General features: G+C 47.9%; 1 protein-coding gene across 2 annotated transcripts in view; it reads right to left on the bottom strand.

Annotated features, from left to right (window-relative positions):
• Positions 1-8,988, bottom strand: part of BTBD10 (BTB domain containing 10) — an 81,463-nt gene extending 72,475 nt beyond the window's left edge. The window contains exon 1 of one of the 2 annotated variants that reach the window (XM_068259979.1): positions 8,882-8,988. The gene's annotated coding sequence lies outside the window, so the exon portion shown is untranslated. The remainder of the gene's footprint in view (positions 1-8,881) is intronic. The other variant, XM_068259980.1, reaches the window with a different exon arrangement.
• Positions 8,989-26,644: the final 17,656 nt, after the last annotated feature.

Genomic DNA, 26,644 nt, shown 5'->3' on the forward strand with positions numbered 1-26,644 from the left:
GGTCCCGCCGGCCAATCAGCGGTCGCCAGTGCAGTGAATATTAAGTAGCCATGTGCGCGGCTACTGTAGCTGGCTCTCCTCGCCTCCTCTCCGCCCCCCACTGCGCATGTGCAAACAATCTAACGCGGCTATAGCCGCTGTAACGCCGTAGCATGCTGCACTTTGCACAGAACGTGCAGCGTTACATGTAACGCAACGTGGGCTGTGTGAACAGCCCACTTGTGTTACATTGCTGTGCGTTGGGGGAGCGTTACAGGCGCACTAACGTGCGCCTGTAACGTCCCTGTGTGTAAGCAGCCTAAAAGCAAAAAAATGTCTTTGGTACAGCTGGTACAATTCCTGCAATAATTCTGCAGTGTGTCTGCTTCCGCTTTCATGAAAGAAGGCATAGGGTTAATATCCTGTTTTTACAAATTAGCTGCTCTGCTGAGGCAGCCCAGATTCCTGAACTGATACAGCTGAGAGATCAATTTACAGTTGTGATTAGTCACAGATGAAGGGGAACCAAATAGGCTAAACTCTCTGAATACATACAGGGTGCATTTCTCTGTTTTCCTTCTGTGCACTTTAAAAGTAGATTAATAGGTCAGCCTCCATGTTCCTCTGTTCAGGTGGGCTGTAACACCTCCTTCTGTCATGCATTGTCTGACAGACTCCCCATTTCCTTCCAAACTCGCAATCTCTCAAATCTAAAAGCAAACAAGTTGGCAGAACTCAGATCCCAGCTGATGCTTGGAGACATCACCATTTCCATACCAAGTATGAATTATTAAATATGCATAATACATTAAAAATAGACTGTATGCATTGGCTCAAATAGCCAGAGCAACAGACCGCTTTTACGTTAATATTAGAACTTCGGTAAACTGACAGAACAGTCTTATTTATCATTTGCCTGAAGGAAGAAATGTCTCGTGTTCCTCCACGCCCACAGCGTACAAACTACAAACTGCTCTTCTCCAACCGTCGCTGTGCAGGGCAGGTGCAAAACTGATGATCAAGGGCTCAAACCATTCAAGAGGGGAGGGTTGTATATGAAATTATAACCGTTTTTTACCTTCCCTATAAAACCAGAACTTCTTTACATTTAGAAGAAGGATGGTTTGTTAATTTACCTCCAGCTGGGAAGGGGGGGGGGGGGGGGGGGAATGGCTGGAGCTGACTGAGCCAGTTACCGAGGTTGATTACCACTGAACAGAGGGCAACGGGAGGACGGTGAGGGGGTCATCCATGCTTATGGGGCTGGAGGAAGCCCCGGGAAAAAACAGAAACACCTAAGTAATTTGTGATCTCTGGGTCACTTCAAAACTAGCTCAGATCAACTGAAAAGTTTAATTTCAGTCCTGAACTTGGCTCTCCGGGGAGGTTCATTAATGGTGGGGCTTTAGGGGGCATCGAGCATTTACTTACACCTAGGGGTTGCCTCCTAGACCCCCCCCCCCCCATCTATAAGTACTCCACAATCTTCTCTCTCCCTGTCCTGCAGTACAAAGTAGCCGCTGTGATGTTGCATGGGCCAAGTAACCACGATGCATTCCGTGAGATGTAGTCCATGGGATTACATCTCCCGGCTGGTATATGTAATCACTAATGAACTACATTTCCCAGCATGCACTGTGGCGGCCAGGGTTGCTTGACATCACAGTGGCTACTTTGAACTGCTTAATCTGTGTGAACTAGCAGCTTCCTATTCAGCTCCAGCAGAAATAGCAGCAACAGGGATTGTTTTGGGTCTTGTCTGTAGGTTGCCAGCACAGGACCAGGCTGGCCAAGGAGGATGGGGAAGCCTCATTAGGATCCAGAGGCTTCCCACCTTGCCCCCTGCCCCCCCACCCTCCCCAGAACCCCAGGGCAAGTACCCAAGGGCACTTTTTGCCTTACCGGTTTCCTTTACACACTCTGCAATTTTCCCATCATATCAACGGGTCTATCAATAATTTCCTGCATGTCTGATCTGCTCCTGATCAAGAGAGGGATTGATTTAAAGGGCAGTACTGCACAAAACTGATCCCTTTCTCCACTGAGAGCAGGTAAGGCATGTCGGAAAGGATCAATCGGCCTGTTGATCTGGCAGGAACATTGCATCGTGTGTACCAGCTCTTAAAGCTAGACCGGTCAGTTAAATTATGTAGATTCCATTAAAGTGGACCTCTCTGCTCTAAAAGCTATGCAACAGCATAATAACTTTAAACAAAAAACATTTGTTACAACCTGATCCAAATCCTAAAATAAATCTGCACTGTTTCTACTTCCTGATTCATGGAAGCAGACATTGTTAACCTCCTGTGCTTTCAAATGGCCTTATGTACCATCTCTACCAGTGTTCTCCACAGAATTTTTTTCCAGCCGGGTGCCATGAAATAGTAGCCGGGTGGGGCGAGTTGAAAATGCAGGGCAACTGTGCTTACAGCATAGGAGGAGGTGAGCCGATGACAGCCGGGTGGTCACCAAATCTAGCCGGGTGGAGCACCCAGCTAAAAGAGCCTGGGGAGAACTCTGTCTACCATAGGCAATCATGTGACACCGGGGAGATCAGAGATCAATTTAAGATTAGACACAAACGAGGAGGCATTAGACAGGCTAAACTCTCTATACATACAGGGTGCATTTCTCGGTGTATTTCTTCAGTCCTGTGCACTTTAAAGAGAGACTGAAGTGAAATCTGAATAAAAACAGATACTCTCCTAAGGAGAGGGAAGGCTCTGGTCCTATAGAGCCTCCCCGGTCTCCCGACAGTCTTCTCGTTCCTCTGCAGGCTTCACCGTTTAAATCTCCCGCTGCGGGAGACTTTAGGCCACTCCATACAGCGCACGCGCAATAGCTCTCACGCATATGCACAGTACAGAGCTGCTGGTCTTTGGAAGCCAGAGTGCTTCCGAAGACTGTCGAAGTCTCCCGCGGTGTGACATTTAAACAGTAAAGCCAGCAGGAGAACAGGAAGGCTCTAAAGGACCCAGAGCATTCCCTCTCCTTAAACCTGGTACACGCCATGCAATTTCCCATCAGATAGATGGGTGGAAATAGATCATTTCTGACAGGTCCAACCGGATTTCCGTTTTTCTGATCGATTTGCATAGAAGTTTTCATAAAAACGAACGGATCTGTCAGAAATTATCTATCGACCTAACTGATGGGAAATTGCAAGGTGTGTACCAGGCTTCATGGCTATAGTAAAGAACTGGAACCAACCTCAGTAGATATAACATAGTAAAGGATTCCATTTGTGAGCAATCATATAAAACAGATGAATCGGTTCTTGGTAAAATAAAGCTTTTTATTGGTCTCTAACCGGTCTCACAATACATTAAACCCTCTTCTAAAAACACAACATGACATCTTCCTGAAAATGCCACTAGCATTCTTATCCTACTAAATATTTAACAGCAACTGTTGCAGACGAAAAAGGAAAAATGCTTGCTGAGCATGTCTGTGTATAACATCACTGAGCAGCATCAATAATTCACACCTGTCTGATGTGAGAGGCTCCTTCTGGAACCAGACCCCATTCCTGCCATTCAGAACTACTGCTGGCCATCTAATGCAATCTGACAATCACTGAATCCAGCAAGCAAAAGAAATGGGCTGGAGAAAGCAAGCATGACAGGTGGCCAAGAAGACTACAGATTGCAACACTACTAATGCACATTACTTGTACATTAGTGGAATCTGAAAATGCACAACTTGGAAATGGACAGGTTTAAAGTGTTTTAAAATACCTGTTTTTAATGGTGCAGGAAGCTTCAGCATAATAATCCAAACTGATTCACCACATTCTGGCAGCAGAACGAGGTGTTAATCACCCCAAAATCCCTTCCTGGTAGAGGCAGAGCTTTGTGCAGTAGCTCTGCCTCTGCTTCAGTCAATCTCTGCCTTTCCCCGCCCCTCTCAGTCTTCTTTCACCGAGAGGGGTGGGGAGAGGCTGAGATCGGCAGAGAATGATTGGACTGGAGGCAGAGCTACAGCACAAACATCTGCCTCCCCAGGCAGCAAAATCCACGACCTGGAAAGTCATGGAATTTTGTCCCGGGATATGGGGTGTATAAAGCCATCATTCCGCCGAGGGGATGCGGCGAATCAGTTTGGATTATAATGCTGAAGCGGCCTGCTCCACAAAAACAGGTATTTTAAAACACTTCAGACTCTTTAAAAGAAGCAGAACTCAGAGCTGTGTTAAAGAGAACCTGAGATGGGTGGTATGGTGGTATTTATACTTACCTGGGGCTTACTCCAGCCCCATTAGGTGCGTGGGGTCCTTCGCTGTCCTCTCCGTTCTCTGCGCAGAATGCTCCAAGGCAAGGGGGCGCGGCAGAGGTGCAGCCGGGCCGCGCATTCGCAGAAACACATGACAGGCCAGATTACTGGAGGGATTTACCAGGGAATGGAGAGGACAGCGAGGGACCCCACGCACCTAATGGGGCTGGAGGAAGCCCCAGGCAAATATAAATACCCCTATACTGTTCAGCTCAGGTTCACTATAAGGTGGCTGTACACTTATCGATATCCAGCCGATTCGATTAGACCCAAAAGACGTGCATAGATTTTCAAAAGATTTCATGCTGAAGTGTAATGTGTGGAGGGATTCGAGCAGATTTATCTCTCTCTACTTGATCAGATAATGATGGGAGAGGCATCTCTCTGTCGGCTATATCGACCAGTGGATGGTCACCTTTACCCCTGCAAACCATTCAGGCATTCCGGCTCAAGTGGAATGACCATCAGGGCTGTGGGGTTGGTACAAAAATCATTTGACTCCAAAGTTTATGAAACCACCGACTCCAACTCCAGATACCCAAAGATTGCTCCGACTCCACAGCCCTGACTATGCAGCAGTTGAAGCTAGGATTGGGCATTCTGCTACTGAACAGCTGAAACACCTAGCACTGAAGACAAAAGACATAGGTAAGGGTTAAGGGCCCATTTCCACTTGTGCGGTGCGAAATCGCCACGGAAAAAATTTGCATGCGGATGCGAATTTCGAATTTGCATGAATGACGCTGTATGCGAATTTAACCATGGCAGTGCCTGTGTGCTTTTCAATTGATTCCATGCGAAGTCGCATGAAAATTCGCATACACCCGCATAGCGGTATACGAATTCTGATGGCTCTGCCATGCGAATTTTTGATGCGGACGAAAACGCTCAGAAATCCTGACATATGAAAACAGTCCCATTCACTTGTATTGGCTATGCGAATTCGCATGTGGCAGACGCATGCGAATTAGCCCTAAAGGGAACCTGAGACTGTTCACACAGCATTATACTTACTCGGGGCTACCTTCAGCCCCATGGGGTGTGTTGTCTCCATGGTCATCCTTCCCAGCTGCTCCATTCTCCAGTAGTAGCCACCAGAATTCAGAGCCAGTGATCCTCTTCTGCGCATGTGCGGCACCATGTTGCGCTCCCCTTGGCCGGGAGGGTTCTGCACTTGCACAGTAGTACTACACAGGCACAGAACACTCCGGGCCATGGGGGCGCAATAGGGGCACGTGCATGCACAGATGACGAGTGATACAGACTGAGAAGAATACCGGTGGCTACCACTGGGAGGACAGTGAGCGAACTCACACCTCATGGGGCTGGGGGAAGCCCCAGGTAAGTAGAAATAAATAATGCTGTGCGTACCATCTCTTAGGGCCCATTCACACTTGAAAATGCAAATCGCAGGCGATTTTGCGGGAGTGATTGTTCCGCGACTTCACGCGAAAAAAAAAAAAATCACTGGACAGTGCAGCAATTTCTCCGCGATCGCGTTTCGCACTTCTATAGCACTGAAATGCGATTGCCAGGAAATCGCCTGAAAATGGTGCAGGCTACACGTTTGCGTTTCGCAAATTTTGGGCGATTAACGCAAATCCCCCAAGTAAGAAGGGGCCCATAGGGTTTTATTACACTAGCGCTTTCAAAAGCGCTAGTGAGTGTTTTGCTGAAATCGCCGGCAAAACGCTCAAGTGTGAATGGGCCCTAAAGCTTCATACACATGCTAGACAGTTAGTGAAACAGATGGCCAATGAGAGCAGCTTTGTTGGGGAGGATGTGACAGATACAACCAGTAAACCCCCAATTCTCAAAAGTCTTAAATCCTATACAGCCGCCTGAAAGCACGCCAACCAATGAATACAGTGCAAATGACACTGCCGCCAAAAGCCTGTTCGCATGCACACCAAAACCACAGCCTACAATGGAAGTGTAACCACCGCCGAAAGACTACCATGCCGAACCCTGTCGCCAAAAATCTGCACATGCACACTACAACAGCAGTCCACAACATGTATGCCGCCACTGCCAAAAGCCAGTGTGTGCATATCCCAACTACAGCCTACAATGAAAATGACACCACTGCCCAAAGCTTGTGTGCGCACCACAACTGCAGTCTACAACACAAGCCTCACCACTGACCGAAGCCTGTGCACACATGCACCTCAACCACAGCCTACCATGTCTATGCCACCGAAAGCCTGTTCATACCACAACCACTGCCTACAATGTGAACGCCACCAGCGCCTAAGGCCTGCATGCACCCACATGTCGGTACCAAAATCATCCGACGACTCAGTTTATAAAAACCACCAACTCCAGGTACCCAAAATTGCTCTGACTCCTTCACTCCGACTCCGCAGCCCTGCAGCTGCACTGCATTAGTGCAACTAGACATGGAGTAGCTTAGAGCGATTGTTCATTTTTAGGTGTAGAGGCTGCAATATATAGCAGAATATGCTCCTTGCTGCCAACATACTGATGCTTCCAAGAACACCCTCATCACCCCATCCCCCCAGCAATCAGAACAAAGCGCCACAGGTTAAAGCGGACCTGAACTCAGGACTTCCTCTCTGCTCTAACAGATAAGCAACAGCATAATATTTAAAGAAGAGCATTTCTTTGTTAAAGCTTACAGAACAACTGCAATAAATCTGAAGTGTCTACTTCCTGCTTTCATAGAAGCAGACACATCAGAGGGATCAAATTACACTTGTGATTACTTGAAGATGAGGGGTTTCCTTGTGTCCTGTACAAGAGTTCAGGGCCACTTTAAGTAGCAAAAGCAGTTTCACTGTACCACAGCAGGCTTGATTCAACTGCCATATACACTGCGCAATCATAGAAAGTCCCATAACAAACACCATCCACTGCCTCCCTATCATCCTAGAATACCTCCCCACTATCCTGTCACCCCATACAACTCCAGCCCACTCTATACATCCTGTCACCCCAAACACCATCGTATCATGTGGTCACCCTTATACACCACCTACCACTGCTACATCCATCTCCAAACCACCATCATCATGCAGTGGCTGAAAAGAGTACTGGTTAAGGGCACTGCCTTTGACATGGGAGACCAGGGTTCGAATCCTGGCTAGGGTCAGTACCTATTCAGTAAGGAGTTCAAGGCAAGACTCCCTAACACTGCAGGGTGGCCTCCTGAGCGCGTCCCAGTGGCTGCAGCTCTTGAGCGCTTTGAGTCCGACAGGAGAAAAGCGCTATATAAATGTTCGGATTATTATTCGGATTATTATCATCCTATCACTCCCATGCACCAAGTCCATGCATCTATAGCCTGCCCCTCATCATCCTGTCACTCCCCATATAGCACTTGCCTCTGCCCTCAAGAAATTTTCATTCACCTGCGGGGAAACACTGCAGATTTGTGCAGAATTGGTGGAAACAAACCCTTGGTCTACCTCCCTCATGTACCTCCCATATACTGCCATATACTACCTACCCCCACTCCACACATTTTTAGACCACCCTCATCCTGTCGCCTCTCATATACCACCTATGCACTCGCTAGCCATCTCTTGTCTTGTACCATACAAAACCTGCCCCGTCCCCAATTATCTGCCACCCCAATGCACATCCTGCCCACTCTCTAGCCATCTGTAGACCACGTCCCATCATCCTGTCACTCCTACCCATACACAACCTGCCTCCTCTCATCCTTTTACCCCATACACAACCTGCCCCCTTATCCTGTCACATACACTCCCATACACAACCTGCCCTCTCCATCATTCTGACACCACACACACACACACACACACACACACACACACACACACACACACACACACACACACCACACACACACCACACACACACCACACACACACCACACACACCACACACACACACACACACACACACACCTCCCCTCCATGCACAACCTGTCCCCTCCCACCATCCTGTCAAACCCCGCCCATACAACCTCCTGCTCCTCCTACCATCCTCACCCTGTCCCGCCCACCATCCTGTCACCCACCCATACACAACTTGCTGCCCCTCCCAACAGCCTGTCACCGCCCCCCCATACTCAATGTGTCCCTCCCCCTCCAATACACAACCTGTCCCCTCCCAGAATCCTGTCAACCCCTCCCATACACAACCTGCTGCCCCTCCCACCATCGTCACTCCACCCCAATACACAACCTGCTGCCCCTCCCACCATCGTCACTCCACCCCCAATACACAACCTGCTGCCCCTCCCACCATCGTCACTCCACCCCCAATACACAACCTGCTGCCCCTCCCACCATCATCACTTCACCCCCAATACACAACCTGCTGCCCCCCATCGTCCTGTCACAGCCACACACCCCCTCCCCGTAGACAAGCAAGCTGCCCCCTTCCATCATCCTATCACACCACGCATATAAACAACCAGCCCCCCTCCCCTCACACACACCGCTATACGCACCCTACTCCCTCCCCATCATCCTGTCACATATTCCCCATGTTGCCCCTCCCTCGTCCTGCCGTCCCCCCACATGATTCACCTCCCACCGTCCACGACTCCTATCCCCCCACAGATGTCCTCCCCTCTCCTGTACAATGCCTTTCCACATTGCTGTCATATCCATCCTGCCTTCATGAATCTCCTCCTCACCTGACGCACCGTCTCCGCTGCCCCCACCACTGGCTCCGCTCCGGCCTCTATCCCCACCACAGACGCAGCGTGCGAACACTCGCGAGATCCGGGCTTTGTCTCTATACTATGGGAAGAGACGGCAGCCTCTCGCGACAGCTGCTGGTGAACTTCACCTCCTGACGTCATGCGTCACGTGACAGCGATTGTGCTCCTGTCGCTGCGCTGCGGGGATGTGCGCCTCTGCCGGGAGGGGGCGTGCCGCTGTGTGTCCAATCCCTGGTGGCTGGAGGCTTCCCACCTGCACAATGGAAGGCCATCTATTATCTATACTCCCCCCCCCCAATCCACATGCACGTCATTAATAGGATGGCTGCATACATGCTGCATTTTTTTTTCAGGGCTCGCTTCCACTATACTGAATAAGTGGACAACGCATGCGGATTCGCACAGCCAATACAAGTGGATGGGCCTGTTTCCACTTGTGCGCTGTGCGGAGCGTTTTTGTGTGCGGGGAAAATCTGCACGGCAGACCCCTCAGAATTCGCCTGCGTGTGGAATGCAGGCGAATCGCACACAATGTATTTAATAGGGAAATCGCATGCGTTTTCCCCATGTGTTTTTTGCCGCGATTTCGCATAGGTACCCATGTTAATTTACACAGGCAGTGACATGGTTAAAATCGCATACTTACTACCGCATGCGAAATCGCATCCGAAATCGCGGCAAAAAAGGCATGCGGAGTCGCACCCGCATGCGATTTGCCTGTGGTGATTCGCCGGCGATTCCGCAATGCAATAGTGGAAACGAGCCCTAAAGTGAATGTTTGCCCCTTAAAAAATCAAAAAGTCAGATACTCACCTAAGGAGAGGGAAGGCTCGGTCCTAATGAGCCTTCCCTCTCCTCTCCCGATGCCTGGTCCCGCGCAGGATCCCCCGTAGCAGTATTCGACCAGTTCAGTCAAATACTGCCACTTCCGCAGCCGAAGGGAGCACTCGGGCTCCAAAAGACAGGCCGCTCCATACTACGCATGCGCGAGCGCCGTCTATGACGCGCGCGTGCGTAGTATGGAGCGGCTCGTCTTCGGAAGCCCGAGTGCTCCCGAAGACCTCCGAAGTCCCTGCGGCGGCGGACGCGAATGGGGGATCCAGCGCAGCACCGAGGTCACCGGGAGAGGAGAGGGAAGGCTCATTAGGACCGAGCCTTCCCTCTCCTTAGGTGAGTATCTGACTTTTTTATTTTTAAAGGGGTAACCATTGGCTTTTAAACACAGAAAAACGCAGTTGTGGAAAAGGGTCACTGCAATTTATGGCCCCTTTCCACTGGGAAGAGCGATCACAATCGCACTGCGATTCCGCAACCCACAATTTCCACTACCCACGATTGTGTAATAAGCTACCAAGCGATCACCTGCGCAGAAGCGTATTGCAAAAATACGCTTCCGCGCAATGCATAAAACTTGCGTGGCTAACGTGACTTACGTGGCTTCCGGTCCTCCGCAGGAACCGCGTGGTGACAAATGTATGCAGTCGCATGAGGGATGCAGCAAAAACGTTACTTCCGTCACATAAAGTCGCACTGCGTCAATGTAAAAAAAACAGATGCAGATGTAGTCCCTTTTTTTTTTTTTTTTTTTTTTTTTATGGGACCCAATGGATGGGGAGACATCCCTGTTACCAGTGACACACCTCTCCCCTCACACCCACATATCTACTTTTTATGATGAGTCAATTGCTATTTATACCCCCATATTTCTGCAGTTTTCAACTTATGGCGAGATATTTAGTTTTACAACCCACACGTAGTTTTACAACCCCAAGGCTACACAGATTCATTAAAGAAGTCTTGATCCTGAATATGTAGCCTAAATCTAATGAAAATTAGAAACGATGGCCCTTAACAGGCAAAACTGGCCAGAGCAATGCACTTGTGACTAATTTGCATAACCCCGCCTCCTCCTGATGCTACCCTTCTGTGGATCTATATCAATACATCATGTTTGTTTTCACATGTTGTGTTGCTTGTCAGGATCTGGACAAATACCGGGGGCTTGATTCACAAGAGTGCTAACTGTTAGCACGGCCGTTTTCGCGCAAATTTTTACGTGTGCGCGCGATCGTGAATTTTCACGCGCAATTAAACATTTTTGCGCACATTGAAATCGTTATCGTTTTCGCACGCAAACTCGAATTTGCGTGCGCAAACAATAGCAATTTCACGCGAAAATTTGCGTTTGCGCGTGAAAACGTTTAATTGTGCGTGAAAATTTGCGATCGCGCGCAAACGAGAAAATTCGTGTGAAAACGGCCGTGCTAACAGTTAGCACTCTTTTGTGAATCAAGCCCATGGTGTATATAATCTATATATGAATGAAATAATGATGGAGAAGGTACTTTTGTATTGCGCGTCCAGCAGAGTGGCTGATGTAACTGAGCCTGTTACCGGGGCTCACCGCAGCTGAACGGCAGACTGTGGAAGGACGGCGTGGGACTTAGACGTGTTTATGGGGCGGGAGAAAGCCCCGGGTAAATAGTTTTAGTATTGTTCGTCTCTGAGTCTCTTTAAAGTCCTTCGGCAGGAAGTTGCAAGGTCTCCTGGGATTTGACCTAAAAAAAATACAATCTCTTTGCCTTTTTTGTATGCGATTTTCTAATGCAGTCACTGCGATTGCAAGTTTCTAAAATCGCATCATACTACTGTGTACAATTCATCACAATTTTCATTATTTTTAAAAAGGCTTTGCAATTGAAAAAAAATGCATGATGTTATAAGGACACAGCGCAACGCAGTCTGTTTGTACAGCCCTAATGCACTAATCCTTAATCTGCACTGACAGCACATGTAAGGCTGGGTTCACATAGGACATAGCGTGAAACGCTGCGTTTTATGTCATGTTGTAAGTTAATGTTGTGTGCGGTGTTTGTGCGTTTGTGGTGTGTTTGCAATGCGTTTTCCATGTGTTTTAATGCGTTTGCATATACAAAACGCATATGCGTTTTGTATGCGTTTCCCATGCATTTTTAGATTTCCATTCATGCAAATCACTTGGAAGACAGCAGGAAACCAAAATACAGCAAACAAAATATTTTGGGGAAAAAAACGCATGAAAAACGCATACCATTGCGTTCCCATTGACTTTTATTTCATGCGTTTTGCGGGTACGCATTACACACAGGGAGTCAAGAAGCCGCTACTCCCACACATCTAACCGAGCCTTATCGAGCACGCCAGATTGATGCCAGTCTGAACGTAAATCGATCGGGCTTCCAAACTGCAGTATTAGTCTCTGGCAAATTCAGGCCGATTTCACTCTGAATGTTGGCGGAAGCCTGGCGGCCGCACTGCCGACAGCATTCTTCGGGGATTACTGCATTAGTACGCGGTAACTCCTATCTGCCAACCGGCAAAGCAGGAAATGACACTCACTTCCTATGGCCGAAGCGATTAGGGCTGAGCTCTCGGATTCCGAATTTCGAGTTTGCCATCAGAATTTGGCAGTTCCGAGTAAGCACTCGAAACTCAAAAATTCGGCAATTCCGATTACCGAATTCGCGTTTACATTGAAGTCAATAGTGCTCAATTCCGTGGTTAATTGTGAAGCCCCCTTACATGCTATCATCACCAAATTTGGCATGTATATTAACCACCTGAGCGGTCTGGACGAGCTGAGCTCGTCCAACACCGCCGGAGGTCGCCGCTCAGGCCCTGCTGGGCCGATTTTAATCAAATAAAAAGCAGCACACGCAGCCGGCACTTTGCCAGCCGCGTGTGCTGCCTGATCGCCGCCGCTCTGCGGCGATTCGCCGCGAGCAGCGGCGAAAGAGGGCCCCCCTAGCCGCCTGAGCCCTGCGCAGCCGGAACAAAAAGTTCCGGCCAGCGCTAAGGGCTGGATCGGAGGCGGCTGACGTCAGGACGTCGGCTGACGTCGATGACGTCACTCCGCTCGTCGCTATGGCGACGATATAAGCAAAACAAGGAAGGCCGCTCATTGCGGCCTTCCTTGTTTATTCTGGGCGCCGGAGGCGATCGGAAGATCGCCTCCGGAGCGCCCTCTAGTGGGCTTTCATGCAGCCAACTTTCAGTTGGCTGCATGAAATAGTTTTTTTTTTATTTGAAAAAAACCCTCCCGCAGCCACCCTGGCGATTTAATCAGAACGCCAGGGTGGTTAAGCAGATGAGTAGGAACATGGTAAAAAAAAGTTTTGTGAAAAGACCTTATAGTTTTTGAATTAAACAATTTTAAAGTTTCATAGGAAAAATGGTTTTAAACTGTGTAAAATGACACTGCTGCAGTACAGGTTACTGCATTCCGAGTTCTGTATACATATTGTATACATTTCATGAAAACAGACAGCGTGGGGTCCCCGCTCCCAAGCCTCAACCCCTTGTCCCCCATGCAGGCTTCGCACCCTGAGCTATACCAGCCCGCATGGTCCATGGTATGGAGGGGCCCTGGAGGAGAGGGGCGGCCAACCTCCCCCTCTCCCCAAGAGCCCTTGTCCAATCCATGGATAAGGGGCTCTTCCCCACCTCTGGTGCCCCAAGAGGAGGTGGGGGCCGCCGACATCCTGGGGGGTTCATGGTGCCATCCGGGGTCCCCTTTAACAAGCAGACTCCGGAAGCCGCCCCCTCCCCAGGAGAAATAAGTATAGGGGTACACGGTACCCCTTACCCATTTCAGCAGAGACTTAAAAAAAGAAATAAAAACACGACAACGTAAAAAGTCCTTTATTGCTTTGGATTAACCAGGGATACTTACCTTGCAATAATCCCACGCCAGTATCCTCAGGAGTGGTCCCACGCACCCGCCCAACTCCCGGGGCTGAATGGCTATAGACAGCCTCTGCAATCTGTATTGCATAAGCTAGAAACACGAAAATTGTTTGCTAAAACAAGAATTTTCGATAAACAGTGTCATAAACAAAATGGCTGCTGGGGAATTCCCGTTACCCGGAGGCCACCTCAGAGTGTCAGACTGAGCGTTATTTCACATAAATAGGTGGGTCCAGGGAACCAGGGCACCTCCTGCTCTGGTCACCTGGACCCACCATCTATGAGAAAAATGGCTGGTTTCGCCACTCTAGTGTGGCCTCCAGTGTTCCGGGAATTCCCGGTGGCCATTTTGATCGCATCACTGTTTGCCGAAATTTCTTGTTTCAAAGGCAACATTTGTGTGTTCATAGCCTCTGCTATACAGATGCAGAGGCTGACTGTGACCATTCAGTGGCGGGAGTTTGTCGGTGTGGGAGGGTGGTGAGATGTCCTAAGAGGATACTACCGTGGGACCACTTCTAAGGATACTGGCGTGGGATTTTCGCAAGGTAAGTATCCCTGGTTAATTTAATCCTGGGGCACCGGAGGTGGGGAAGAGCCGCTTGTCCATGGATTGGACAAGGGCTCTGGGGGGGGGGGGGGGGGGGGAAGGTTGACCGCCCCTCTCCTCCAGAGCCCCCCCCCCCCATACCATGGACCATGCGGGCTGGTATAGCTCAGGGTGCGAAGCCCCACGTGGCCGGGACTCCGCATTCTGGCTATCCCAGCCTGCATGGGAGACAAGGAGTTAAGGAGGCTTGGAAGGGGGGACCCCACGCTGTCTGTTTTCATGAAATGTATACAATATGTATACAGAACTCGGAATGCAGTAACCTGTACTGCAGCAGTGTCATTTTACACAGTTTAAAAACCATTTTTCCTATGAAACTTTGAAATCTATTTGCTCAAAAACTATAAGGTCTTTTCACAAATTTTTTTTACCATGTTCCTACTCATCTGCTTATTATACATGCCAAATTTGGTGATGATAGCAAGTACAGGGGCTTTACAATTAACCGCAGAAGTTGGCACTATTGACAGTGGCGTAGCTAAGGAGCTGTGGGCCCCGATGCAAGTTTTACAATGGGGCCCCCCATGCACTCTATACATAGCAATTGAAACGGCGCACTAAAAGCTGCCAATGGCAACTACAATGTCAGAGGTGCAAGAAGGGGATGGGGAATAGTTTGTTAATGATTACCTCTATTCAAAGTATATATATAAATGATTATTATAAGCACAGGACCAATATAGAGCTAATACTGTAGTTGAGGGAGGGCCATTCGGGGCCCCTCTGGCCCAAGGGCCCCGATGCGGTCGCTACCGCTGCACCCCCTATTGCTACGCCCCTGACTATTGACTTCAATAGAAATGTACTCGGAACACGAAAATTCGGAACACAAAATTCGGTTTTCGCATGCGGTACACGAATTTTAGACGAAATCGGAATTCAGCTGTTCCGATCAGCCCTACTTGGGACTGACAGCAATCTTGGCGACAATCGCACAGCCTAACGATTGCGATCAGGCCTGGATGTACAGCACAGGAGCTTATAGGCACAGATGTCCTGGCACCCTAGAGTTTGCCCTCCATGAACCTACAAACCCCCACGGAGCCGCACCCCAAGTGCGCTGGTTGGCCTAGCTGTCATTTTTACCTTACTTCCCTTGCACGTCTTTGGTAGCTACTGGTACCCTTTAGCATTAGGTAGCCAGAGGTACCCTCAGTATTAACCACTTGCCGACCGCCTACTTCATATTGGCGGCGGCAAAGTGGCAGCCCCAGGACCACGTAACGCAGATTGGCGTCAGGTCCTGGGGCACTCTCTGGCCGGGGATCGCGCGCTGGGATGCGCGCGCATCCACCGGCAATAGGCTCCGCCCACCCGCGACGTCAACCCGCCGGCCAATCGGAAGCGCCGGCGGGTTGTTAACCCGACGATCCCCGGATAGGAAGCGTATAATACGCTTTGTAATGTTTACAAAGTGTATTATACAGGCTGCCTCCTGCCCTGGTGGTCCCAGTGTCCGAGGGACCACCAGGGCAGGCTGCAGCCACCCTAGTCTGCACCCAAACACACTGATCTGCCCCCCCCTGCCCCCTGATCGCCCACAGTACCCCTCAGACCCCCCCCCCCTGCCCACCCCCTAGACCACCATTTGCACACAATCACCCCCCTAATCACCCATCCATCACTCCCTGTCACTATCTGTCAACGCTATTTTTTTTTTTAGTCCCTAAACTGCCCCCTGCTCCCTCCTGATCACCCCCCCACCCCTCAGATTCTCCCCAGACCCCCCCAGACCCTCCCCCCCCCCTGTGTACTGTATGCATCTATCCCCCCTGATCACCTGTCAATCACCCGTCAATCACCCATCAATCACCCGTCAATCACCCCCTGTCACTGCCACCCATCAATCAGCCCCTAACCTGCCCCTTGCGGGCAATCTGATCACCCACCCACACCAATAGATCGCCCGCAGATCCGACATCAGATCACCTCCCAAATCCATCGTTTACATCTATTCTCTCCTCTAAACACCCACTAATTACCCATCAATCACCCATCAATCACCCCCTATCACCACCTGTCACTGTTACCCATCAGATTAGACCCTTGCGGGCACCCAATCGCCCGCCCACACGCTCAGATTGCCCTCAACCCCCCCCCCCCCCCCTTATCGATTCGCCAGTGCATTATTTACATCCGTTCTTCCCTGTAATAACCCACTGATCACCTGTCAATCACCCCCTGTCACTGCCACCCATCAATCACCCCCTGTCACTGCCACCCATCAATCAGCCCCTAACCTGCCCCTTGCGGGCAATCTGATCACCCACCCACACCAATAAATCGCCCGCAGATCCGACATCAGATCACCTCCCAAATCCATCGTTTACATCTATTCTCTCCTCTAAACACCCACTAATTACCCATCAATCACCCATCAATCACCCCCTATCACCACCTGTCACTGTTACCCATCAGATTAGACCCTTGCGGGCACCCAATCGCCCGCCCACACGCTCAGATTGCCCTCAACCCCCCCCCCCCCCCCCCTTATCGATTCGCCAGTGCATTATTTACATCCGTTCTTCCCTGTACTAACCCACTGATCACCTGTCAATCACCCCCTGTCACTGCCACCCATCAATCACCCCCTGTCACTGCCACCCATCAATCAGCCCCTAACCTGCCCCTTGCGGGCAATCTGATCACCCACCCACACCAATAGATCGCCCGCAGATCCGACATCAGATCACCTCCCAAATCCATCGTTTACATCTATTCTCTCCTCTAAACACCCACTAATTACCCATCAATCACCCCCTATCACCACCTGTCACTGTTACCCATCAGATTAGACCCTAATCTGCCCCTTGCGGGCACCCAATCACCCGCCCACACGCTCAGATTGCCCTCAGACCCCCCCCTTATCAATTCGCCAGTGCAATATTTACATCTGTTATTCCCTGTAATAACCCACTGATCACCTGTCAATCACCCATCAATCACCCCCTGTCACTGCCACCCATCAATCACCCCCTGTCACTGCCACCCATCAATCAGCCCCTAACCTGCCCCTTGCGGGCAATCTGATCACCCACCCACACCAATAGATCGCCCGCAGATCCGACATCAGATCACCTCCCAAGTGCAGTGTTTACATCTCTTCTCTCCTCTAAACACCCACTAATTACCCATCAATCACCCCCTATCACCACCTGTCACTGTTACCCATCAGATTAGACCCTAATCTGCCCCTTGCGGGCACCCAATCACCCGCCCACACCTCAGAACGCCCTCAGACCCCAGCCCTGATCACCTCGCTAGTGCATTGCTTGCATCTATTTCCCCCCTCTAATCACACCTTGAGACACCCATAAATCACCTCCTGTCACCCCCTAGCACACCTACCCATCAGATCAGGCCCTAATTTGCCCCGTGTGGGCCCTGATCACTCGGCCAAACCCTCAGATCCCCCTCAGACCCCCTTCCGATCACCTCCCCAGTGCATTGATTGCATCTATTTTCCCCTCTAACCGCCCCCTGAGACACCCATCAATCACCTCCTGTCACCCCCCTAGCACTCCTATCCATCAGATCAGGCCCAATTCATCCTGTCATCTAAGAGGCCACCCTGCTTATGACCGTTTCCACAAAATTTGCCCCCTCATAGACCACCTGTCATCAAAATTTGCAGATGCTTATACCCCTGAACAGTCATTTTGAGAAATTTGGTTTCCAGACTACTCACAGTTTTGGGCCCGTAAAATGCCAGGGCAGTATAGGAACCCCACAAGTGACCCCATTTTAGAAAGAAGACACCCCAAGGTATTCTGTTAGGTGTATGATGAGTTCATAGAAGATTTTATTTTTTGTCAAAAGTTAGCGGAAATTGGATTTTTATTGTTTTTTTCACAAAGTGTCATTTTTCACTAACTTGTGACAAAAAATAAAATCTTCTATGAACTCACCATACCCCTAACGGAATACCTTGGGGTGTCGTCTTTCTAAAATGGGGTCACTTGTGGGGTTCCTATACTGCCCTGGCATTTTAGGGGCCCTAAACCGTAGGGAGTAGTCTAGAAAACAAATGCCTCAAAATGACCTGTGAATAGGACGTTGGGCCCCTTAGCGCACCTAGGCTGCAAAAAAGTGTCACACATGTAGTATCGCCATACTCAGGAGAAGTAGTATAATGTGTTTTGTGGTGTATTTTTACACATACCCATGCTGGGTGGGAGAAATCTCTCTGTAAATGGACAATTGTGTGTAAAAAAAATCAAAAATGTGTCATTTACAGAGATATTTCTCCCACCCAGCATGGTTATATGTAAAAATACACCACAAAACACATTATACTACTTCTTCTGAGTACGGCGATACCACGTGTGACACTTTTTTGCAGCCTAACTGTGCTAAGGGGCCCAAAGTCCAATGAGTACCTTTAGGATTTCACAGGTCATTTTGAGACATTTGGGTTCAAGACTACTCCTCACGGTTTAGGGCCCCTAAAATGCCAGGGCAGTATTGGAACCCCACAAATGACCCCATTCTAGAAAGAAGACACCCCAAGGTATTCCGTTAGGAGTATGGTGAGTTCATAGAAGATTTTATTTTTTGTCACAAGTTAGCGGAAATTGATATGTATTGTTTTTTTTTTCACAAAGTGTCATTTTCCGCTAACTTGTGACAAAAAAAAAATCTTCTATGAACTCACCATACCCCTAACTGAATACCTTGGGGTGTCTTCTTTCTAAAATGGGGTCACTTGTGAGGTTCCTATACTGCCCTGGCATTTTAGGGGCCCTAAACCGTGAGGAGTAGTCTAGAATCCAAATGCCTCAAAATGACCTGTGAATAGGACGTTAGGCCCCTTAGCGCACCTAGGTTGCAAAAAAGTGTCACACATGTGGTATCGCCGTACTCAGAAGAAGTAGTATAATGTGTTTTGAGGTGTATTTTTATACATACCCATGCTGGGTGGGAGAAATCTCTCTGTAAATGGACAATTGTGTGTAAAAAAAATCAAATAATTGTCATTTACAGAGATATTTCTCCCACCTAGCATCTGTATGTGTAAAAATACACCCCAAAACACATTATACTACTTCTCCTGAGTACGGCGGTACCACATGTGTGGCACTTTTTTGCACCCTAAGTGCGCTAAGGGGCCCAAAGTCCAATGAGTACCTTTAGGATTTCACAGGTCATTTTGCGACATTTGGTTTCAAGACTACTCCTCACGGTTTAGGGCCCCTAAAATGCCAGGGCAGTATAGGAACCCCACAAATGACCCCATTTTAGAAAGAAGACACCCCAAGGTATTCCGTTAGGAGTATGGTGAGTTCATAGAAGATTTTATTTTTGTCACAAGTTAGCAGAAAATGACACTTTGTGAAAAAAAACAATTCAAATCAATTTCCGCTAACTTGTGACAAAAAAAAAAAATCTTCTATGAACTCACCATCCTCCTAATGGAATACCTTGGGGTGTCTTCTTTCTAAAATGGGGTAATTTGTGGGATTCCTATACTGTCCTGGCATTTTAGGGGCCCTAAACCGTGAGGAGCAGTCTTGAAACGAAATTTCTCAAAATGACCTGTGAAATCCTAAAGGTACTCATTGGACTTTGGGCCCCTTAGCGCAGTTAGGGTGCAAAAAAGTGCCACACATGTGGTATCGCCGTACTCAGGAGAAGTAGTATAATGTGTTTTGGGGTGTATTTTTCCACATACCCATGCTGAGTGGGAGAAATATCTCTATAAATTGACAATTGTGTGTAAAAAAAATAAAACAATTGTCATTTACGGAGATATTTCTCCCACCCAGCATGGGTATGTGTAAAAATACACCCCAAAACACATTATACTACTTCTCCTGAGTACGGCAATACCACATGTGTGGCACTTTTTTGCAGCCTAACTGCGCTAAGGGGCCCAAAGTCCAATGAGCATCTTTAGGCTTTACAGGGGTGCTTACAATTAGGCACCCCCCAAAATGCCAGGACAGTGAACACACCCCACAAATGACCCCATTTTGGAAAGTAGTCACTTCAAGGTATTCAGAGAGTAGCATAGTGAGTCCGTGGCAGATTTCATTTTTTTTTTGTCGCAAGTTAGAAGAAATGGAAACTTTTTTTTTTTTTTTTTTTGTTACAAAGTGTCATTTTCCGCTAACTTGTGACAAAAAATAAAATCTTCTATGAACTCACCATGCCTCTCACTGAATACTTTGGGATGTCTTCTTTCCAAAATGGGGTCATTTGGGGGGGATTTGTACTATCCTGGAATTTTAGCCCCTCATGAAACCTGACAGGTGCGCAGAAAAGTCAGAGATGCTTGAAAATAGGAAAATTCACTTTTGGCACCATAGTTTGTAAACGCTATAACTTTTACCCAATCCAATAAATATACACTGAATGTTTTTTTTTTTATCAAAGACATGTAGCAGAATAACTTTCGCGCTCAAATGTATAGGAAATTTTACTTTATTTGAAAAATGTCAGCACAGAAAGTTAAAAAAGTCATTTTTTTGACAAAATTCATGTCTTTTTTGATGAATATAATAAAAAGTAAAACTCGCAGCAGCAATCAAATAGCACCGAAAGAAAGCTGTATTAGTGACAAGAAAAGGAGGTAAAATTCATTTAGGTGGTAGGTTGTATGACTGAGCAATAAACCGTGAAAGCTGCAGTGGTCCGAATGGAAAAAAAGGCTCTGGTCCTTAAGGGGTTTTATGACTGCAGTCCTTAAGTGGTTAAAGGATACCCGAAGTGACATGTGACATGATGAGATTGGAATGTTTCTTCACACCAGTGAAGAAACGGAACGTTCTAAAGGGCAAAATCCACTTTGTGGGTGGGGGTCTGGGGGGAAACGGAGTGAAAACGGATCCAATCGAATGGTGATCAGATCCGTTTTTACGGATCAGTTTGCCACTGTAAGGGACTTTTTCCACTAGCCTGCGATTTGCGATTTGCTTCTGATCGCAAATCGCAAGGTACATTAAACAATGGAAACTGCAGCAGCAATTTCCATTAGTGCGATCCGATTGCGATGCGATTTTGGTCAAAGCGCAATCGTTGTCCTGCCGCGTTTTGTATGCGATTGAGCTGGACTATAAGGGCCTTTTTCCACTAGCCTGCTATTTGCGATTTGCTTCTGATCGCAAATCGCAAGGTACATTAAACTAATGGAAACTGCAGCAGCAATTTCCATTAGTGCGATCCGATTGCGATGCGATTTTGGTTAAAGCGCAATCGTTGTAATGAGTATAGTAGCTCAATCGCATGGTGGAAATTGAAACGCGATTGCGATCGCGACCGGAATCGCGATCGCATTTCATAGTGGAAAAGAGCCCTAACGCAAGTATGAACCAGGTTTTCGTCACTTTAGTTCCACATTGCATAGCCTAACGCACATTTCACAGCCCTAAACATGGTCGGTTCTTCAGAGGCGGGATTTCAAAGCTCAAAGACTGTGACAAAGGAGAAGTAAAAGTATAAAATCTAAAAAGTTTTCAATACACAGCGATGTCATTGATGTTGCCAGCGTTCCCATCGTCCAATCAGTATAAAGATGAATAACATACCTAGTATCCAGCAGTAGTAACTTCAGACAGGTCCAATAAGCACTGGATCGATATGAAATAGGACAGAAAGATTCGTAGTTTCAGGAAGGGCAGCATGGGCAGTAGTGTAGCTACAACATGGCTGAGAGGTGTTGGCCAACTCCTTTCAGCCGTGTTATAGCTACACTACTGATGTTGTGAAGAGATAGTGCAAACACAGGTGACTTTATAGTTGAGCGCATTGTATTACACACTGCCTTTTCCCTTCTCATACATCTTAGATTTTATTATCAGCACAGAATTCCTTACTTATATTATTCATTTATTATGGCACCAAGAAATTCAACTAATGTTTACTAAGTACACAGTCCGTTCCACTTCAGTCTCAGCTCCAAAGAAGTCCGTAATCTAGTGTCCTTGTCACAATCATACATATATATATACAAAAAAGGATCAGACTACGTGGAGGATAATTGTTCTATCGGTGTATTTAGCAGAGAAATCTCATGCAAATACAACTTCATGCACACAATGGCCAATGCTGTGGTTTGTGCCTTTTGGGGGGGGGGGGGCGGGATATTCTGATGTTTTTTCACTGAGGTCCTGCCAGGGGCGTAACTATAAATCACTAGGTCCCCCTGCAAAACTTTGGATGGGGCCCCCTCCCCTGCACACTGGATGGGGACAGTCTACAAATCTTTGTCTACAAAACTTTATATGTTTAGCTATCAGTGGCTGAGCAGATGCAGTCATTAGAACAATTGTGCAAAGAGCAGAAAGTTTCTTCTCTCCTTGCCCTTAGTTGTCAGTATCCCAGGAAGGGGCCCCTTGCGGCTTCTGGGGCTCCCCTGCAGCTGCATCCCTTGCAGGGTCTATTGTTACGCACCTGGGTCCTGCGGTGGTTGATTTCAGCAGAAAATGTATTGAAAATCAGTCGAACCGCAGTCGATCGACTGCTACTCCTGCACCTGATCGCTAAAGATTTTCTGCTCAGTCCGACTGATCATTTTGATTGATTTTTGCGCAAAATCAAAATTATGATCAGTGTTGCTGCATAGAATCAAACAAGAAAATTGGCGAGCATGAGGGGTACCTTTGGCAAGACAAAAAACATTCATATTGCTCTTTTCTCATGGCGGACTCAAAGCATGCTACAGCCACTAGGACGCGCTCAGTAGGCAGTAGTAGTGTTAGGGAGTCTTGGCCAAGCACTCCTTGCTGAATAGAGCTGAGATTTGAACCCAGTGTCAGAGGCAGAACCCTTAACCAGTACACTATCATCCACCGGTCAACAAATTACCTTTAACACCTGTTTTTTTAACACCAACCACCAACACCAAGTACTAATACTAATAACCTACTAATGTTCTAGACGTGTATATGGAGTCTCTGATTCAGTTGACCAATATAAGTGCTATGGTTCATATTTTAGTATTTCAAAATAAGCTTAGGCCTTTTCTGTTTCCGACACACTGAGATCAATCATGCCATACGAGTTTAGCCAGTCATGAGACTGTAATTTATGATACCATTGTGTTAGTTACAGATCTTTTAGGTCATCTTACTGCATGCAATGTCAAAGAATCACTTAAGCCTTAAAATTGTCTCTAATAAAGCTTAATGCTTGGAAAGAACTTTGTGCAGTTAGCATATGTTCTATTTTTGTTTGCCTTTTCCTGATTTATGACTAATGAGTTGCGTACATTGGTCATGACTAGTGTTGTTGTTAGAATTCAGGACATTGTGGTTCGGAACCCAAATCCCGGCATATAGCCTCATTTCAGAGCTGAACAGCAGGACGGGGTGAGTTTCATTTAGGCTCCTTTTACACTTGTGAGCTGTGTTGCCACGTGTTACGCTTCTCTGCCGCATCCCCGCTGCAAGGGCCATACAAATCTGTGGAGACTGGAGACCAGTGATGATCGTAATCAGCTAATTACGATTATGCAAAATGTTCGCATTTACCCCTGTACGTTTAAAAATCATTTTACTTTGTATATTTAAAATCGATTTTCTCAAAAACTACTAGGTCTTTTTAAAAAATAGTTTTTTTTGTTTTTTTACTTGTACCCACTATCCTCCTTAAAGGACTTACGAGGCGAACACACAAAAAAAAGTTAATTACTGTAACGATCGGTGTCAGCACGCAGAGAGAATCTGATTATTGGTGATCTACAGTATCACCAAGAATAAGAGATATATACCCGATTATTGATGATCTGCAGAATCACCGATAATACAGATATATTACTAACCTCTGGACACCTAGGTATACTGTATAAGAGTGTTTGGTGTAACAGTAATACTTTGAGAAACACACCTGATGAGCAGGTGACATTAGGCAGTATAGGCAATACTGCTTTAGAGAGTACAGGAACCTTCCAGCAGCCTGAGACTCTCCAAGGGGTGGAGTCAGGCTGGAGGTAGGAAGGACCAGAGGGTGAGTGACACCAGAAGGTGGATATCACTATCTGATCCAGAGATTATCTCTTAAGGGGAGAGATAGCTCTCGAGGTCGGGGCAAGCCAGGTCGGCAACACACGGACAGACAAAGTACAAAGACAGAAAGCTGATTCGGTATCCAAGGCAAGCAGGGTTTGGCAACGGAATATCAGATGTGCTAGGTACCGAATCAGTGATCAGAGGAATAGTCAGGAAAGCAATAAGTCATAACAGATATCAAACAATGCCTAGTCTGGGTGTGAGGTCCGTGGTCTCTACACCCTGGAACTAGTCTGATGTATAGCAAGTTCCCTAATCTGGGTGTGAGGTCCATGGTCTCTACACCCTGGAACTAGTCTGATGTATAACAGAATGATAACACAAGTTCCCTAGTCTGGGTGTGAGGTCCGTGGTCTCTACACCCTGGAACTAGTCTAACATTTAACAGAGCAATAATACAAGTTAACTGGCTCAGTGTGAATTCCCAGGTCCTCCTGGTTCAAACACACTGTTGGATCTGATTAAGGTCTGACTGCTTCCACGTAGTGTTTGCAACGGCAGACAACTTGTGACTGGGCAGCAGTAACTATATATGGAGTAGTGCTCTCTGGCGCCACCCTTAAGTGATCAACCAATAGTTACCAGCTCTGGAGTCAGCTGATCGGCTCGGTCAGCTGATCCCCCCTTGCCCATCATAAAAGTTCTGCCTCTCAGCGTATTCCTAAGCCTGTGTGAACTAACAGACTCAGCCACACCAGACACACGCTACTGCGTGCAAACCGCCGCGCTGGACGCAGAACCAGCCGCCTTGCTGTCAATACATGCGGCGGCCTTTCCGCTTTCTGCCATGTTACCAGACGCATGTCTCCGCGTGCAAACCGCCACATTGGACGCGGAATCAGCCGCCTTGCTATTAGCACACGCAGCGGCTTTTCCGCGTTCTCTCACAATTACCTCATGGCCATTGCAGTGCTCCTAACAGACTATCAGCGCCTGGCTTGTCACTGTCTGGCCCTCTGTTACCATAATCCAAGCTGTAGTGCAGGCCCCGACCCTGCCCAGGGTCGCCCTATCAATTTTCAATTAAAAATGCTGCTTTAAAAATCCTGCGTCTGCGCATCTCTTAGCCGCTAGTGCGGCTGCGCAGGTTCTCTGTCCTGTCCCCGGCCCGTCCTCGCTCCCTTCGCTCAGCTTTACGTCATGTGGGCGTGCCCGCACGACCACCCACATGACTGATTAAGGGACAAGTCGGCCGCGCCCCCTCAGCCGAGACAAGCAGCGCTGAGCGTGGGGAGACGTGACTTGTCCCTCAGTCATGTGGGCGGTCGTGCGGGCACGCCCACATGACGTAAAGCTGAGCGAAGGGAGTGAGGACGGGCCGGGGACAGGACAGAGAACCTGCGCAGCCGCACTAGCGCAGACGCAGGATTTTGAAAGCGGCGTTTTTAATCGCAAATTGATAGGGCGCCTGCAATACAGCTTGGATTATGCTAACAGAGGGCCAGACAGTGACAAGCCAGGCGCTGATAGTCTGCTAGGAGCACTGCAATGGCCATGAGGTAATTAACTTTTTTTTGTGTGTTCACCTTGTAAATCCTTTAACATATGTAGCAATGTTGGAAGCAATAGCATTTATGGGGGCTTTGCTATTCACCGCCAAAGTCGGCACGAAATTATGCTTATACAAAGTCAATTGAATTAACAATTCGTACTTACGTATAGGCGTAAATGCGAAAATGTACGCAAAATTACAAATAGTTTATTGCATACAAAATGAATTAAGTTTTCCACCGAAATTTCGCATTACGATGCGTAAATGCGAATTACTATGAGTAATTACGCATAGGCGTAATTTCTGCTCATCCCTAGTGTAGACTTGCTGTAGCGATTGGTGTCAGCAAAACAGATATTCTGATTATTGGTGATCTGCAGTATCACCAATAATACAGATACTATACCTGATTATGTGGTGATCTGCAGAATCACCAATAATGCTAGTATAGCCAGACACAGGACAACCAATGTGAGATAGTGTTTGGTGCAACAGTAATGAGTACGAGGAGATCTCCCGAGGAGCGGGTGACTCAGACAGTACTGCAGCCAGTGATCACCTGAGGAGCAGGTGATTCCGACTGTACTGTAGCCAGTGGACACCTGAGGAGCAGGTGTTACAGACAGTGCTGCAAGGATGATCACCTGAGGAGCAGGCGATTAAGACTATACTGCAGCCAGTGGACACCTGAGGAGAAGGGACCACTGACTGTGCTGCAAAGGATGATCACCTGAGGAGCAGGCGATTAAGACTATACTGCAGCTAGTGGACACCTGAGAAGCAGGTGTTACAGACAGTGCTGCAAAGGCTGATCACCTGAGGGGCAGGTGATTAAGACTATACTGCAGCTAGAGGACACCTGAGGAGCAGGTGTTACAGACAGTGCTGCAGCTGAGCTTCAC

The sequence above is a fragment of the Hyperolius riggenbachi genome, chromosome 11 (assembly GCF_040937935.1).
Source record: "Hyperolius riggenbachi isolate aHypRig1 chromosome 11, aHypRig1.pri, whole genome shotgun sequence".
In the NCBI taxonomy this organism is placed as follows: Eukaryota; Metazoa; Chordata; class Amphibia; order Anura; family Hyperoliidae; genus Hyperolius; species Hyperolius riggenbachi.